Source organism: Vipera ursinii, assembly GCF_947247035.1.
Source record: "Vipera ursinii genome assembly, chromosome: 2".
NCBI lineage: Eukaryota > Metazoa > Chordata > Lepidosauria > Squamata > Viperidae > Vipera > Vipera ursinii.
In genome coordinates this window covers 228,385,111-228,401,789 of record NC_139513.1, presented here as the reverse complement: position 1 = coordinate 228,401,789, position 16,679 = coordinate 228,385,111, and positions in this window count along the sequence as shown.

The following is a 16,679-nucleotide window of genomic DNA, read 5'->3' as shown; positions in this document are numbered from 1 at the left end:
CACGCTGGCTGAGGAATTCTGAGAGTTGAATTGAAGACCCCTGTATTAAAGGCTAAAGATCTTAGCTTCCATGCAACAATGCTGTCCCTTCCTTCCTTCCATTTGGGCTGCAAAAGCAGCAGTCAGATGGGTGCAGGAAAGAGAACTAACGTGATGCTGCCATCTGGTGGATGCCGTAGTCCTACCTAGGCTGGGGTCTTGGAGCATTTCAAAGGAGCTCTGAATTGCATATTATAAGAAAATATATAAGATCCTCTCTTCACACACCATTCATTGGTTGTGGAACTGCCAGCATCTTCTAAGATATGAGTCAATATTTTCCGGACTCTGCAGTTTTCCTGAAACTAGGACAAAGACAAACTCATGTTTTACACAGCTTGTGTCTCTTTTTTTTCTGGCTTTGTTCTTGTTTCACCTTGTTTCTCTAAAGCTGGTAAGTTCTGGGTCAGCATCTGCTTTCCCATAATTAAGATAGGAAAGGAATGCAAGTAAATGTATTAGTAAGCCGGGCAGTTCTAATCCTTCTAGTTAGTTTCATAGTCCCTGTAAAATAACAACAATAATAGAAAACCCTGCTGGGCTTCGTTTTTCCTGTTGAAGAAAAGTGAACTCGTTGAACTTTTGCTTCTTCCTGTTCCTGGTCTTATTTCTTCATTCCCACCCACCACAAAAAAGTTAGAGTCCAGTCTACAATGATGGTTTGAACCACCATACTATCCTTTGAAGATCACCAGAGGAAGATATTTTTTAAAATAGAAAAAAAGCTATGCGTGATTTCTACCCGTAACAACTTTTTTTGGGGAGGGACAAATGGCTAGCTATGCAAAAAAACAACGGAAAACCCCCAACAATAACTGGCTCCTGATGGCCTGGCTGTCCTCAGTATTTTGAAGCTGGCAGAAGGGAAGATAATCAAAAGTTTGGCTTCAAAGTGGGTTATGAGAGATTGTGAAGTGGAAAAAGGTTGCTTGTTATGGAAGTGCCCCGAGATTATTTATTTCTTGGCTCTTTTAATATATAAATGCCAGAGTATTTCTTCAAAAAAGGGAAACCTCAATTTTCAGTGAGATACTAATGTTATTTGGAGCCCTCACAGATGTTGATTTGGCACTGTTAACTGCAGTTGCCCTGTTTTGGCCCCTGTAAATTTTGTGCTTTTTTTCACTGTTTAAATTGCAAATTAGGACCATTCCTAATTTTAAAAAATTCTTAATTATGTAGAAGCATTCATGAAAAAAACAAAAGTTCAAAAAGTTCTCCCATAGCCTAATACGTACATACATATGGGGAGAGGGATGACTACATATGAGAACATATATGGATAGCAATAAAACATGGATTAAGTAAAGCTAAGACACATGATAAAATGATAGGATAATATTCTGAAACATTGGCACCATACAAAGTAAAACATAGTTTGATTCCTATACTGGTATTAATATTCACAGCTATCATAGCATCAAATCAACATTTACTGCTAATTATTGTATCTAACAGTCATAGAATAGCATTCCTATATTAAGGAGAAAGCTTACACATTTTGAAAAATGCTAGTTAATTTCAAAGCATGGTGACCAAGGAATCATTTGATGGATTGGAACTTATTGTTAGGAATTAATAGCATTATATTAAGTTATTTAATAAGCATATTTATTTAATCAAATCTTGCAGTAACAACAAGCATAACTTGTTCATAAGAATATATTATAATAAGCTTAAAAATCATACAGTGCTATCATCTTGTTGTAGCAACATAGCTTTCCATAGATTTAGGTATACACAATGGCATATAAGGTCATTAATATTATTATTATTAATCATTAATAATCATGCTGAATAGAAGTGACCTAGAGCGTCTATGTTTGCAGTTTTCTCCATTGATATACCATTCAGAATATATTGTTCATCTCCTGGGAAAACTACCATATACATCATAAAGAAGCAGGAAGCCAGCATATAAACCATGAATGTTTGGGCAGGGGGAAAGGCTTGCCTCCATTTTAATAAATGGAATCTTATTTTAGAATTTTATTTTCCCATTTATGAAATTGTAACAAATATACAAATTAGCTAATTAATTCATTAATTTACTAACTCGTCTTACCTTACTTTATGTTTTGTGCTTCTAATCCAGGGGTCTTCAAACTTGGCCCTTTTATGACTTGTGGACTTCAACGCCCAGAATTCCTCAGCCAAGCACAAGTCATAAAAGGGCCAAGTTTGAAGACTCCTGTTCTAATCATATCATGTGTATTTACTCTGAATATCTCTCAGAACTTCTTTTATTATTTATATCAAACTTTTGACAATAAAGGTTTCTTATTTATTTATATATCAAATTTGGAGACTACCCATTTCACAGAGCAAGTTATAGTTTTTAAAACATAAGTTTAAATCTTTAAACTAAATTTTTAGACTTTAAAATAACATTAGAATGTTAAAATTGTATTCCTTGGAAAAAGCATTGGCTTAAACCACACTTGCATCTTAATCTCATCTTACAAAAAATGTGATTATGTAATTATGTTATGAATCACATCATAATGCAAGCACATTATTGTTCTGTTTCCTATTCTGTCTTCTTAAATTCTTATTATTTTTTAAAAGAAAAAAAGCAAGCAAGGAGAAAAGAAAAAAATGATACAAAATATCATATTTATATGTGGACAAAAGATATTACCAGGATTGTACGATTAGTGATTAATATATCTGTATTACTCTGTACTTTAAATCATTCCAAGTCCTTGGAAAATAGGGTGATATGAACACTTATATAAATAAATAGAATAAAAAACATAATTTACACAAAACCATCATGGCATGTATCTCATCACTTGCTGCCTCTTGCCATCCCTTCCGATGCCTATATTCTTTGACACCATACAAATCATGTTATCAGCTTTCGGCAATGGCTTTCTATTCAGTTTAGGATCTATGTCTTGTTTATCATTTGTTTTTAATTTCTGCTTAGTATTTTAACTCCTGGACTGAAGTTTTTAAATGTTTGTTTTCTTAAATCCTGCCTTCTAATTTTTATGTTAGCATCATATTTCTTTATTTTCATTTTTTGTGTTCATGTTGTTGCTTAAGCTAAGCTTGAATTTCCATTTAAAGTTTTGTGTGCAACCAAGGCGATAAAGTGAGGAGCAGCCATCAATTCCTAGGCTGGAGTGGCTTTCAGCGGGGCACCTGAGATTTTACAGTTATTAAGAGTTGAGTTGTTTTTATCTTGGTCACCAGAAAGCCTACTTCTATTTATTTAGTAAGTCCCATAAGTCTTTAAGTCTTTATTGATTAGCACTTGGGCCATATCGAAGTGCAAAGTTCCAGCAACAAATTGTTACTAAAATTTGATATAAGCAATTTAAAATGGAATTTGATAAAATACAATTTAAAATGGAATTAGATAAAATACAATTTAAAATGGAATTAGAATGAAATATGATTTAAAATGGAATGGTAATAAAATACTATCTAAAATGAAATTGTAATAGTCTATCAGTCTGCATTTCATTAACTTTGCACCAGTAGTTATAAGCTCTAATTTTAGATAATGCATGAATTGTATGAATTCCCAATTCAGCTCTAACTGCTGCAGCAGATGTTCTTGGATCTACACCCAAAATACATCTCAAACGCTGGGACTGTGTTTGTTCTAGGACTGTGGTTGAGTAAAGACTCCAAATTTCTGCTCCGTACAAGAACATTGTGGTAACCTTAGCCTTAGAAACCTTGATTAATGGGGCTAGGGACCCTGGGTAACTATGGTTCTTTAGTTTGAGCAGTAAATTCAAACAGGCTTTTGCTCTAAATGTATTCCATTGATGATGGCAGGCCCAAGATCCAGTCTTGGAAAAAGTTATGCCCAAATATACAAAGGTGTTAACCTGTTCAATTGGTTCACCATCTAATTGCCACTTATGTCTCTGATGGTTTTTTCCAAACAGCATTATTTTTTATTTAGATTTGCTAAAGATTAGGGAGTTATCCTGGCAATAAGAGCTGAATCTTCTTAATAGCCTACGTAATCCTACTTGTATGATAATAAAATCATATCATCAGCATAAAGCAAGCTGTCACAGTAAGTATTTAGGATCATTGGCATGTGTACCATGGTATCCTTCATTAACCCTGGCAAGTCATTGATGTATAAATTAAATAATAATGGGGCCAGGATACATCCTTGCCTTATCCCTTTATTTGTGGAAATCCTGTTAGTCAGGGCCCCATTAACCCTATACTGCATCCTCAAACAGGTACTTGTGTAAAGGGCTTTAATCAAAGCCAGGAGTCTGGGTTCTATTTTAAGAGATGTCAATTTACTCCATAGTACTTTTCTATTTACCATATCAAATGCTGCTGTAAGGTCTATGAAAGCAGCAAACAGGGGTCTCCTCTTATAGCATATTTGGCAATTAGATGGTTCAAGACAAAGCAGTTATCAATAGTAGATCTGTTTTGTCTAAAACCTGCTTGTTCTTCTGTGACGATGTTGTTTTCCTCTACCCAGATTTCAATTCTGTTCAAAAGGTACCTAGCATATATTTTTGCTACAATGTCAATCAGGCTGATGGGTCTGTAATTACTAGGATCCTTTTTATTCCCTTTTTTATATATGGGGACAACTATTGCCATCTTCCACCCATCTGGTATATGGCGGGTGTTATTTATGTGTGTAAAAAGACCTGCCAATACAGGGCCCCACCAAAGTTAACAAATATTAAGATTTGTATTTTAAATCGCATTCCTGTTTTGAATCCTCAACATGGATCTCGATAGATGTTTAGATATCACCACCCACAACAAGAGAGGGTCAATTACATAGATGTTATTGCAAAGGCAGTTTATTCATCCATAAGTATTGCTAAAATGTTTTTGCTAAGAAACAAGCATTTTGAAGGGTGGAGTTATTTGCAGTATTGCCACGAGAGCTGTCCCTGAACAATATATCTTGTTACATACTGTATTAATAGTGTATAATCAAAAACAGTCCTGTAATTAATACTTCAATTATCATTAAAGCCAAAATGCATCCCCTGAGGGCTACTTGAGTCCTACTCAAGACTATTTGGAAAACTGCAATTATCATGCAAATCAACATGCCTTTACAAAGTTTACAATCAGCTTTGCATTGTTTCTCAACTCTGTTTTAATTCAGAACGGATGGCAACTGAATGTGGGAGGATGATGACAGAGTCAAATTCCCTTCACTACCACTTATGAATAGATATTGTTTACTCTTCTCATTCTGTCATCTCCTAGGACCACAGTGAATCCGTGGAAAGGGCCAGCTTGCATTGGCTTGAGTAAAATAAGTAGTGTTATAATCAAAGGGGGTTATATGGCTGGAGAAGGAACTGATGTATCTTCAGGTAAATCATCCTAAGAAAATATATGTGCTTTGGTGTCGATTTTGAGCTCTCCTCTGGTTTTATATATAGGTTAAATATCCCAAAGCTGTATTTTAGGTTATAAAATCAGCTGCATTTTGTTGTCTACTATAATACCATCTTTGATCAGTTGAACAAATGGCTCTGAGAATGCAGACTGTGATGAATTCTTACATTTATATTGCTAGTTCATTTTGAGAGAAGCTCTGTATAAAAATTTAAACAGGCCATATTTATGGAATTTACAAATAGTCCTTAACTTACAACAGACATTAGTGATTTTTCAGTTACAACAGAACTCTAAAGTTTGAAGTTCTGACATCTAAGCCTTCCCCCAGAGTCATGTGAACTCAGTTTGGGCAAGTGGCAACTGGCCTTTATTTAAGGCCATTTGCAGCCTCCTGAAGTCACATGAATGTAATTTACAACTTTTTTCCCCCCTGGGAAATGTCAGTTATTTTTGGTTTCTGGCAAAAAATGACCTGTAGTGAAAAATGGGTTTGGTAATAACCACCACAAAAAAGTAATAAAATTAGATGTTCTTACATGATGACCTGCTTTACGACTGTCACAATGTACAATTGAAATTGCAGACTTACCGGTAATTATGGTTGAAAGTTGAAGACTACCTATAAATACAAAAAAAATGTTCTCTCAAACCACAATTAGCATAGCATTGTGCATTTTATATAACCAGTTTTAGTGGAATAATAGTTTCAAATTTTATGTTATCCTTTGGCTTTCAGATTAATTAATAGGGGGGAACAGCTTCCTCTGCACTTATCTCTGCATCGTAAGTTTAGTTTAACTGGCAGTTCTTAGTGATCAACATTAGCTGCTGAAATTTTGAATTTGAGATTTAATGATTAGAATGGTATGGGATTATAGAAATAATGTACATTATTGTGAACTTTAGCGTAAGAGTTTGATGTATTTTATCTATCTCAGTACCAAAGAAAGTTGGAAGTCTTTCTTTTTCTATTCTTTTTCTTTTTGCTCTTTTGTCTTGCTTTTTTCTTGACTTTTCTTTTTTCAATTCTTTTCCTTTTTGCTCATTTGTCTTCTTGGTTGTTATTGTTGTTGGGAAATTTACCGTAGTAAAGTTATATGTATGTGTGTGTGAAATAAACACCACACAACCACATGTGCATACAAGATGTACATACTTCTACTGTACACCCACAAAAGAGAACTTTCCATAGCTTCAAAATAGAAATGATTTTGAGCATTATATCTTAAGGTTTTTATGGTTTGATCCTGTGCATCTCGTCTCTAGAGCAAATCCCACTGACTTCAGCATATTTATTGCCTATTAAGCAGTGATGGGATTCAGCTGGTTTGCACCACTTTGGCAGAACCGGTGGCTAATTTTTTTGTTTCCCAGGCCCAGAATGGACTTCCGGAAGAGGCATTCACACAGAGAACCAGTTGTTCACGTATCTGAATCACACCATTGCTACTAAGTGTACTTAGATCTACAACTTTATGATTCATCTATGGTTAAGCTACATGCATCTAAGCTCATGTTTTTAAACCACTTATGCATACCTAATTTCATGTGATCAGCTATAAATTATTGATGTTTTCTGCAAAAAAACCACAACAATTTCCCCTCATTAACTATTTGAACAAAATGTGAAATCAGTCCAATTCACTATCAGATTTTGATGGTTAAGAAGATATGCACAATAAATGCCTTGTTAAAAATGTAATAGACTATCAACTATGATTGTGTATGCATGTTAACTAATACATATTTTAACATTTCTATTGAAATGTATAGATCTAATAATGAAAGTAAATTATTCTAGGTCTAATATTCTAGGAAAAATCAACAAAAAATTATCTCCGTTTTTTAAAAAAGAAATAAAAGTTGTATATTCATTATGGTAGACATAGAGGTAATCTCCTTAAAAAGCCCTTCTCTAATGGTTTAACTAAAGAAAAAATAATCCCCTTCTCACATTAACCGCAATCACAAATTTGTGTGGTTGGAACTTTGTTCGCTGTTGACTAGTGGCCACAGAATGTTGTGATGATTTAACTATGAGACATGATCTATCCAAAATTAAGAACTTTAAAGACCCACAGATTTTAGAGAAAGTGATTAAAACATATTATCAGCACATCAATCTTCAGTGCAGGCTGGAGGATCCATGCTGATTATTCAAACATACATATCCAAAGCTCTGCTGACTATCATGGAGAGGGGACTTAGGGAGGAGAGGACTCAGAGGGGGTTTAGGATCCCACAAAACCTTCAGATATACTGAAATGTTTCTGATTTCCTGATCCTTGACTTCACCAAGTGTCAGTTCTTCCCTTCTGCAGCATATCTGGGCCTTCACAAGCAACCGGGGGGGGGGGGGAATCACAAACCTATGAGCTCCTCAAACAATTCCAGGGAGTATAGCACTTACTGTAACTCAGTTGGGTTTATGCTTTTGGTTGGATGATAGCTTTATTTTGTATATATCATGATTATTTTTATAAATAAGTTTATTCCTTGATAAGATTAAAAATGCGAATCCCAGGCATGTTAAAATTAACAAACTAAATGAACACTGGGATAAAATAAGAAAAACTGAAACAGTTTTTATTGCTAAAAGATCAAGCTTTCGTTGGCTAACTGCCAACGTCATCAAGATGGAAACGCTGGGTTGAGGAGATCGCGTTTATACTGTTGGTGTCTGCACTGTGCTCATGGAGCGCGTCACTGATCTGTTTGTTGAGGTCGGCCGTATTTCTTTGAGTTGTCACGCATCCGTTTTTGGGGGATGTAGTTGTCTCTGGGTATGTTGTTAAAAGTGAATTGCTGATAGTTCCATGTGTTGTAGCCATAGCTCTAGTCATTGCTCGTGTTCTCATACCAGAGGTCCTAAATGGTTGTTGCTCTCCTTCCCTGTGTTCTACATTGCAGGATGGTTGTGTGTTGGTGCAATCTTGATTTTGATACAATGAGGCACTCTGTGAATGCTTGCGCTGTTTGTCTTCATATCGTGCACATCGTTCCTCTTCCCAATTCCTTAGTGCCTGGTATGCACTATATAAATAAGTTTATATGCTATGCAAGGAAGGAATCTCTGAAGGGAATATTTTGCTATGATGCTATCATTGGTAATAAAATATAATTTTTCCTTTATCTGGAAAGAATCTAAAGCATTATTTTGTTCAGTCTGCTAATTACGTTATATAGATTAAACAATACAATATGTAATTTCAGTAGATGTACAGTATGAATGTATGATTCAATAATAAAATGGATTCAAATCCAATTTAAAAAAATATCAATTCAAGGCCAAACCAATTTCAACTGAAATTCTCACAAGTAAATCTTATGTATTTCTTTGCACAGACTTTCATCTGTGCAGTCCAGTCCAACGCTTTTGTCCCAGCTCCTGTGGCATCCTTCATGTCTTAAGGCCAACCATCTGCAGTAAAGAGCTCAAAATCACATGGAGAGGTGTCACAGATAGAAACCATTCTTCAGTGCAAAAAGTCATTGTATTCAATAAATGTGAGGTAGATATACGTGGAACTAGTGAGCACGCCTGCACACACACACACACACACACACACACACACACACACACATTTCTTCATATGTAGAATCTATTTAAAAATGCCTGAGGAAATCTAGTTGTCAGCAATAGCTGTGCTGCAGGAAGGCTGGTGTTTGATAAAAGAATTGGACTGAACTGCAGAGGAAGTTGTGGACTTCCTGCCCCAAGCAACAGGCTGGGCCCTTTCCAATTCTGGAATTTCACACATTTGACCATGGCATATTGAAAGCCTTTCTCCAGAACTAAACTCTAAACTATGCATAATAGTGCTGCTTACCTGAGTGGGCCAATTTTTATGGCTACCTCTGATCAAACCCCAATGGTTCTAGCAGTGGTACCACACTGGCACAAGAGAGATCCATGTGAGTCAGCTAATCTGCCAGTCTAAAGTTTTCCATACATTGTGGTATGGAGATACACTAAATCAGGCATGTTAAACTGCCGGCCCATGGGCTGGATGCGTCACACCAAAACTGCACCCACCCTATTGCCAGCAATGGGGAAAAAGTCGTGATAAGTCATGCGACATCATGTGACATCATGACTTTGACATGCCTGCACTAAATCATGTTGACTTTGTAGTGTTCCCATTAGTAACATGAAGAACATTTCATTAAAATGATCAGCTAACAGACATGCTGATACAGTGTTCTTGATTAAAAATATGAAATTAGTTATCATTGCTTATGAGTATTATTTTCAATTTCCTGGTACTGCCTCATGCCCTAGAGCAGGGGTGTCAAACTGCTGGCCCATGGGCCAGACGCGTCATGCAGAAGCTGCACCCACCTCACTGCCGGCAATGGCAAAACCATCCCAATACGTTGCGTGATGTCACGTGATGTCACAAGTTTGACATGTCTGCCCTAGAGCAGGGCTCTTCAACCTTTTCACCCATTGTACCACTCTTAGGATATGGCAACATCCGAGTAGCACCAGTCACCTAGCAAGGTGTCAAAAACTTGATGACCAAAAAAAAAAAAAGGAAAAAAGTGATGAAGTACAGGTAGTCCTCGACTTACAACAGTTTGCTTAGTGACTGTTCAAAGTTACAATGGCACTGAAAAAAGTACCCCCCAAGCCACAGCCGAGCAAGACACCTGCCTGCCCGCCCAGTGGTGCTCTTCCTCCTGTCCGAGGTTTTAATTGTGAGCATTTCAGTTGAGGATTGACAGTGGGGGTGGGGTGGGAGTATTTGGTTTTTATCTCCCCCCCCCTCTGCTGGATGGTTGCAGCAGGTTTTGGTCACTTTACATGACCCTGGGACATTGTGACCGTCATAAATGTGAATCAGTTGCCAAGCATCTGAATGTAAATCAAAAGACCCTGGTGATGCTGCACATTCCAGCTGATCGGCGCTTCTTCTAGGCTCAGCAGAAGCACCAGGATCAACGCCGAGCTTCAGCTGGAGCCTGGCACTGATCCTGGCACTTCCGCTGAGCCCTGACAGCCCTGCAGCTCCAGCCATCTCTCACTTAGGCTTGTGTGGTGCTGCCATTCCCCTCCCCCACTATTGCTTTTCTAGGATGATCGCGTACCACCTGCCAGGTGCCAATGTACCACAGCCCTGCCCTAGAGGATATCCTAGTGTCTCCCATTCAAGTATTACCCTGGACTGACCCTGTTTACCTTTCAAGATCAAGCAGAGTTGACCATAGCGCCATCTATCTGGTTGCTATGTACCAGTAATGACATGTAATTTTAATTTAATGTAATTTTAATTCCATTTATATCCCGCCCTTCTCCGAAGACTCAGGGCGGCTTACAAGCTTAGCAGTAGCCTTCATTCTATGTATATGCCTGCTTATTAGGGCTTTCACACACATCCCAAGCGGCATTATTACAAAGTCAGCTTAATTGCCCCCAACAATCTGGGTCCTCATTTTACCTACCTCGGAAGGATGGAAGGCTGAGTCAACCTTGAGCCTGGTGGGATGTGAACCTGCACTAATTGCAGGCAGCTGGTGTTACTAAGGAGGCATTAGCCCACTGCTCCACCAAGGCTATAGGAGTATTGGGTAGTAAATTATAATTGCTGCTTCTGTTTCAGTTTCCGTTATAATTTTCTTTAACCTTACTTTTTTTTCCCTCCTTTTGGCTTTTGAGACTGTTTTTTGCAACTAGAAATGCAGTATTTATTTTATCCTCCTTTTTAAATTTGCAAGTCCCCAATCAATGAGAATTTAGTAGAAATTTGCAGAATGATTGCAATTTATGAAAAAAACTACCCTGAACATAAACTATGTCAGTTATTTACTTTGATTAAAATACGTATGGTAGTGGAATTATGCAAACCTAATTTGCATATGGTAGTGTCATGGGGAGGAAAGCTTATGGGGTAATTAACCAAAACACTGAAGAAAAGAATTATTCAGCCATTACTGCTATATATAACAAGCAATTTTCATGCTTAACATTGTTAACTGATGCTTATCCTTCTCTGATAGATGATATATAGATAGAAATGAAGATGAAGTGACGAAAGCTAAGGCTCAAAATGAACTAAGGCTTGCAACCAAAGTCAAAAATAATAAAAAATGCTTCTTTCAACATATAAAAAACAAGAAAAAAGTTAAGGAAATAATTGGTCCATTAGTGGGGGAAAGTGGCAAGAAGGTGACAAGCAATAGGGAGAAAGCAGAACTATTTAACTCGTTTTTTGCATCTGTCTTTACACAAAGGGAGAAAACAGTCCAACCTACCAAAACCAGTGCCATAAAAAACAGAATAGAAACGCAAGATAGGCAAAAAAAAATGGTAAGTGAACACCTGTCCAGCCTAGACAAGTTCAAATCACCAGGACCAGATGGATTACACCCCAAAGTTCTCAAGGAACTGGCAGACGTGATCTCAGAACCACTGAACTATATTTTTCAAAGATCCTGGAGCACTGGGGAACTACCAGAGGACTGGAAGAGATGTAGTGATGTAGTTCCCATCTTCAAAAAAGGGAAAAAAATAGATCCTGGAAACTACAGACCTATCACCCTGACCTCAATACCTGGGAAGATTCTGGAAAAGATAATCAAACAACAAATCAGCGAACACCTAGATGCAAATAAAGTCATCACTGAAAGTCAACATGGGTTTGTCAAAAACAGATCATGCCAGACAAATCTTATCACATTCTTTGACCAAGTAACAAAATTAGTGGACCAGAGGAATGCTGTAGATATAATTTACTTGGACTTCAGTAAGGCATTTGATTAAGCAGATCACCAACTACTACTTGATAAGATAGAAAAATGTGGGTTAGATAGCATCACCACCAGATGGATTCGTAGCTGGCTGACAGGCCGTACTCAGCGTGTGGTCCTCAATGGAGCTGCATCTACATGGAAGGAAGTGTGTAGTGGGGTGCCCCAGGGCTCTGTTCTGGGCCCAGTGCTCTTCAATATCTTCATTAATGATTTGGATGAGGGGATAGATGGGGAACTCATCAAATTTGCAGACGACACCAAGCTGGCAGGAACCAATACTCCAGAAGATAGGCTTAAAATACAGGAGGATCTGGACAGACTCGAACACTGGGCTCTATCTAACAAAATGAAATTCAATGGTGAAAAAAGTAAGGTTCTACACTTAGACAGGAAAAATCAAATGCACAGGTATAGTATAGGTGGTACCTTTCTCAACAGTAGTAACTGTGAGAGGGATCTCGGAGTCCTACTAGACAATCACTTCAATATGAGCCAGCAGTGTGCTGCAGCTGCCAAAAAAGCCAACACAGTGCTAGGCTGCATTAACAGAGAGATAGAATCAAGATCAAGTGAAGTACTAATACCACTTTACAATGCCTTGGTAAGGCCACACCTGGAATACTGCATCCAGTTTTGGTCACCACGATGTAAAAAAGATGTCGCGACTCTAGAAAGAGTACAAAGAAGAGCAACAAAGATGATTGGGGGACTGGAGGCTAAAACATATAGGAAACGGTTGCTGGAATTGTGTATGTGTAGTTTAACGAAGAGAAGGGTGAGGGGTGACATGATAGCAGTGTTCCAATATCTCAGGGGCTGCCGCATAGAAGAGGGAGTCAAGCTATTCTCCAAAGCATCTGAAAGCAGGACAAGAAACAACGGATGGAAACTAGTCAAGGAGAGAAGCAACCTAGAACTAAGGAGAAACTTCCTGACAGTTAGAACAATTAACCAGTGGAACAACCTGCCTCCAGAAGTGGTGAATGCTCCAACACTGTAAGTTTTTAAGAAGAGACTGGACAGCCATTTGCCTGGAATGGTATAGGGTTTCCTACCTGAGCAGGGGGTTGGACTAGATGACCTCCAAGGTCCCTTCAACTTCTTCTTCTTCTTCTTCTTCTTCTTCTTCTTCTTCTTCTTATTATTATTATTATTATTATTATTATTATTATTATTATTGTCTGATTTCTGCTACATATTACTAATGTTCAAATATATAATAATAATAATAATAATAATAATAATAATAATAATAATAATAATAATAATAATAATAAGTGGGAAGGGACCTTGTAGGTCATCCCTCTGTTAATGCAGCCTAGCATTAAGGGTGGTGCTAGTACCTGCACGACACTCGCTCGTGGCAGCACTAGCTCCTGCACGATGTGGCAGCGCTAGCCTGAGTGGGGTGTGCGCACGTGCATGCGCTGGCCAGCTATTCATGCAGCCCGGTGGCCAAGAAACCATGGCCTGGTTCACAGGTTGGGGACCCCTGTTCTAAAGAAAACTAAGATTTGAGCAAGCAATTGCAAAAGAAAAGCGGGATTGCAAGAGTGGCAAATATCTGTAGCTTGGGTGTAGGTTGAGGGTGAAGGTTCGTTCTCTGAGCTTGTGGGTTGGTTTCCAAATGTTTATTACCAGGCTAGGTAACATCTTCAGCAGCGTAATTCACAGCCTCCAAGGACCCTGACGTCCCCATCACAAGACCCAAGCCTCTCTCTGATGACTCATAACAAGACCCTCACTTGACACAGCCACACCTGACGCCCTTATAAATAGAAGAGCACTGACACAGACATCCCCTAAATGCCGATGAAGGTGTTACCTAGTTACCTGGTAACAAAATGTTCGGAAACCCAACCCAGAAGCTCGGAAAATGAAACTTCACCCTCAAAAGTGGGATTCTTCAATGAAGGATATAGAAAACCCCCCACAAGGTATGCGTTTCAGTATCCATCTCTTTTTTTGACACATGAATTAGCATTTCGGGAATCTTGTTCTTACCTTGACAACCATACTAAAGTGTCCTTTCTTATAATTTTATACTACTGTATATCAGTGCACAGGAATAAATTACTTTAGCTTATGCTAGAAAAAACATCTAGAAAAGTGTACATCAAAAAATGTTTTTAATTTGCTGCAGATCAATTATTAAGATATTTGCTATTTAGACTACAAGCAGGATTTTTGTTTTTCTACAGTGTAGGAATGCACAACTTGACTTTTGAATGACATACCAGGGGGCATATCCCAAAATTGGCTTAATATAAATTGGACATATATTAAATACAATTAATAATACTCCCCATAGATTTCATACTTCACAATTATTTGCTTTTTACACTTATATACTCTCCTTAATTCAGGAGCACCAGGCAATGTACATAATTCATCTTCCTGTTATTTCCGCCCCCATAACTTCTATGTGACTTTAGTTAGGCTGAGAGAAAGTATTGCTGGTTCAAAATTATCTGTGACACAGGTTATTATAAGGTTAGGGTTATGTCCACAAGAGAATGAGGTGGCTGGATGGAGTCACTGAAGCAGTAGGCGTGAGCTTAAATGGACTCCAGAAGATGGTAGAGGACAGGAAGGCCTGGAGGAATGTTGTCCATAGGGTCGCGATGGGTCGGACACGACTTTGCAGCTAACAACAACAACAACAATGTCCACAAGGGTAAATTTGCTTATGTAAATAAACTGTGTCTGCTAATTGTATTGCTCACATCTACTCCATAGAATTTGCTCCTGTAATAACTCAAGAATCTCAGTTTTCACTAAAGTTCTAAAAACATTTTTTTCCAGTCAATACAAGTTAAATCTTCAAATTGCTTCTTGAAACACTGTTATATACTGTTTTTTACTGTGCACAGTGGATTGTTTGATTCAAACTTACACTAAAAAGTGCTAGGGGCCAAGTAATCCCCAGTTTCATAAGGAAACTTTAGTTTCTGGAAAGAGCAGTTTTTGAGAGCTTGAACATTTACACAAACTCCATTGATTTAGAAACTGAAAAAAAATTAACCTCCTGTCCTTTTTGCTAGTCAGCAGTGAAGACATTGTCTGACTGCGTTAATTCTTATGGCTTGATTAATTCCTTCTGCATTCCTCAAATATCTAGTTACTAGGAACACCTGTAGCTTATTTAAGGAGAAAAAAATATTTTGCAATATAACAAGGAACCAATACAGACCTGTCTAATCTTTCATAGATGAATCCACTGATTTTTTACATGGCAATTTATTGAGGCAGATGCTTTCTGGATCCTTAGATTTGGCTTATTCTCTTAGTGCAGGGGTCAGCAACCTGAAACAGTGAAAGAGCCACTCAGAACCGGTTCCCTCACAAACTGGGAGCCGCAAAAAATGTGTGCGCATGGGTGTACATGCGCGCATGCGCAGAACAGGGTTTGACTGAAGAGTGGAGCCAAGGCGAGATATGCACCTACCCTGCATATTTGAATTGATTGGTTGAACTTTTTTAGTCCCACTTTTTTGGGGGGGGGCTGCACATGGCAGAGGACTGGGAGCCGCAGGAGACGCATGCGGCTCCGGAGCAGACCTGTGTGTTAGTGGCCGGCTCCGTGGATTGAAGGAGAGCCATTCTTGGTTGTTGACATAACTGCTATCTCTGTCCCAAGTACCTCTGGCTGTTAGCTTACAATTCAGTCAGTTTCTTTGTTTTGCTCTTACCAGCTAATACTGCTACTCTTCTAAAATGCTGGTATATTTGCAATCATTAGAAACCAGCCTGCAGGGTGAAATTAACCAGTCATGACTGTAAATGCAGCAATATGATTAACAGTGCAATCCTCTGTATGTTTCATCGTAAGTAAACCTTATTACTTTCAGTTAATTATGGTTTTGTATTACAGCTTATTATAAAGAGTGTAACTCATACAGAAATATTTATGTATTAGATTTATATCCCACTTTTGTTTTGTACAAGTTAAGGCAGTGTGCATAATGGTCTCTCCTTCTATTTTACCAAAGAAGAAAGTTGGGTTGGGCAGAGGGGAGAGAGGGAGGGAAAGAGAGAGGGGGAGAGGGAGTTTGTGCAAAATGGTAGCAAGAGCGGTAGTGGGCATGGCATAGAATACCCATGTAGCACCTTTGCTCTGTAAGATATACTGGCTGCCCTAATAGGATTCCTAATACAATGCAAGGTTATCTGGTTATCACCTGTATTCATTTCTTAGGGGTTGATTATCTAAGACAGGGTAGGCAACCTTGTCTCTTTTATGACTTGTGGGCTTCAACTCCCAGAATTCCTGAGCCAGCCAGGAATTCTGGGAGTTGAAGTCCACGAGTCATAAAAGAGCCAAGGTTGCCTACCCCTGATCTAAGGGATGGTCTGTCGCCTAGTGTCCTTCTGTGCTTGCCCTCTGGAATGACATCTTTGCATACATTTATATTGTTCCTACCCTGATTTGTTCAAATGTAGGAAAACTGTATCTTTAGAAAAAAGTTGACTTAATTATTTCTCCAAGTTCACGATTTCCCTTTTTCCTTGTTGCTGTTAATTTG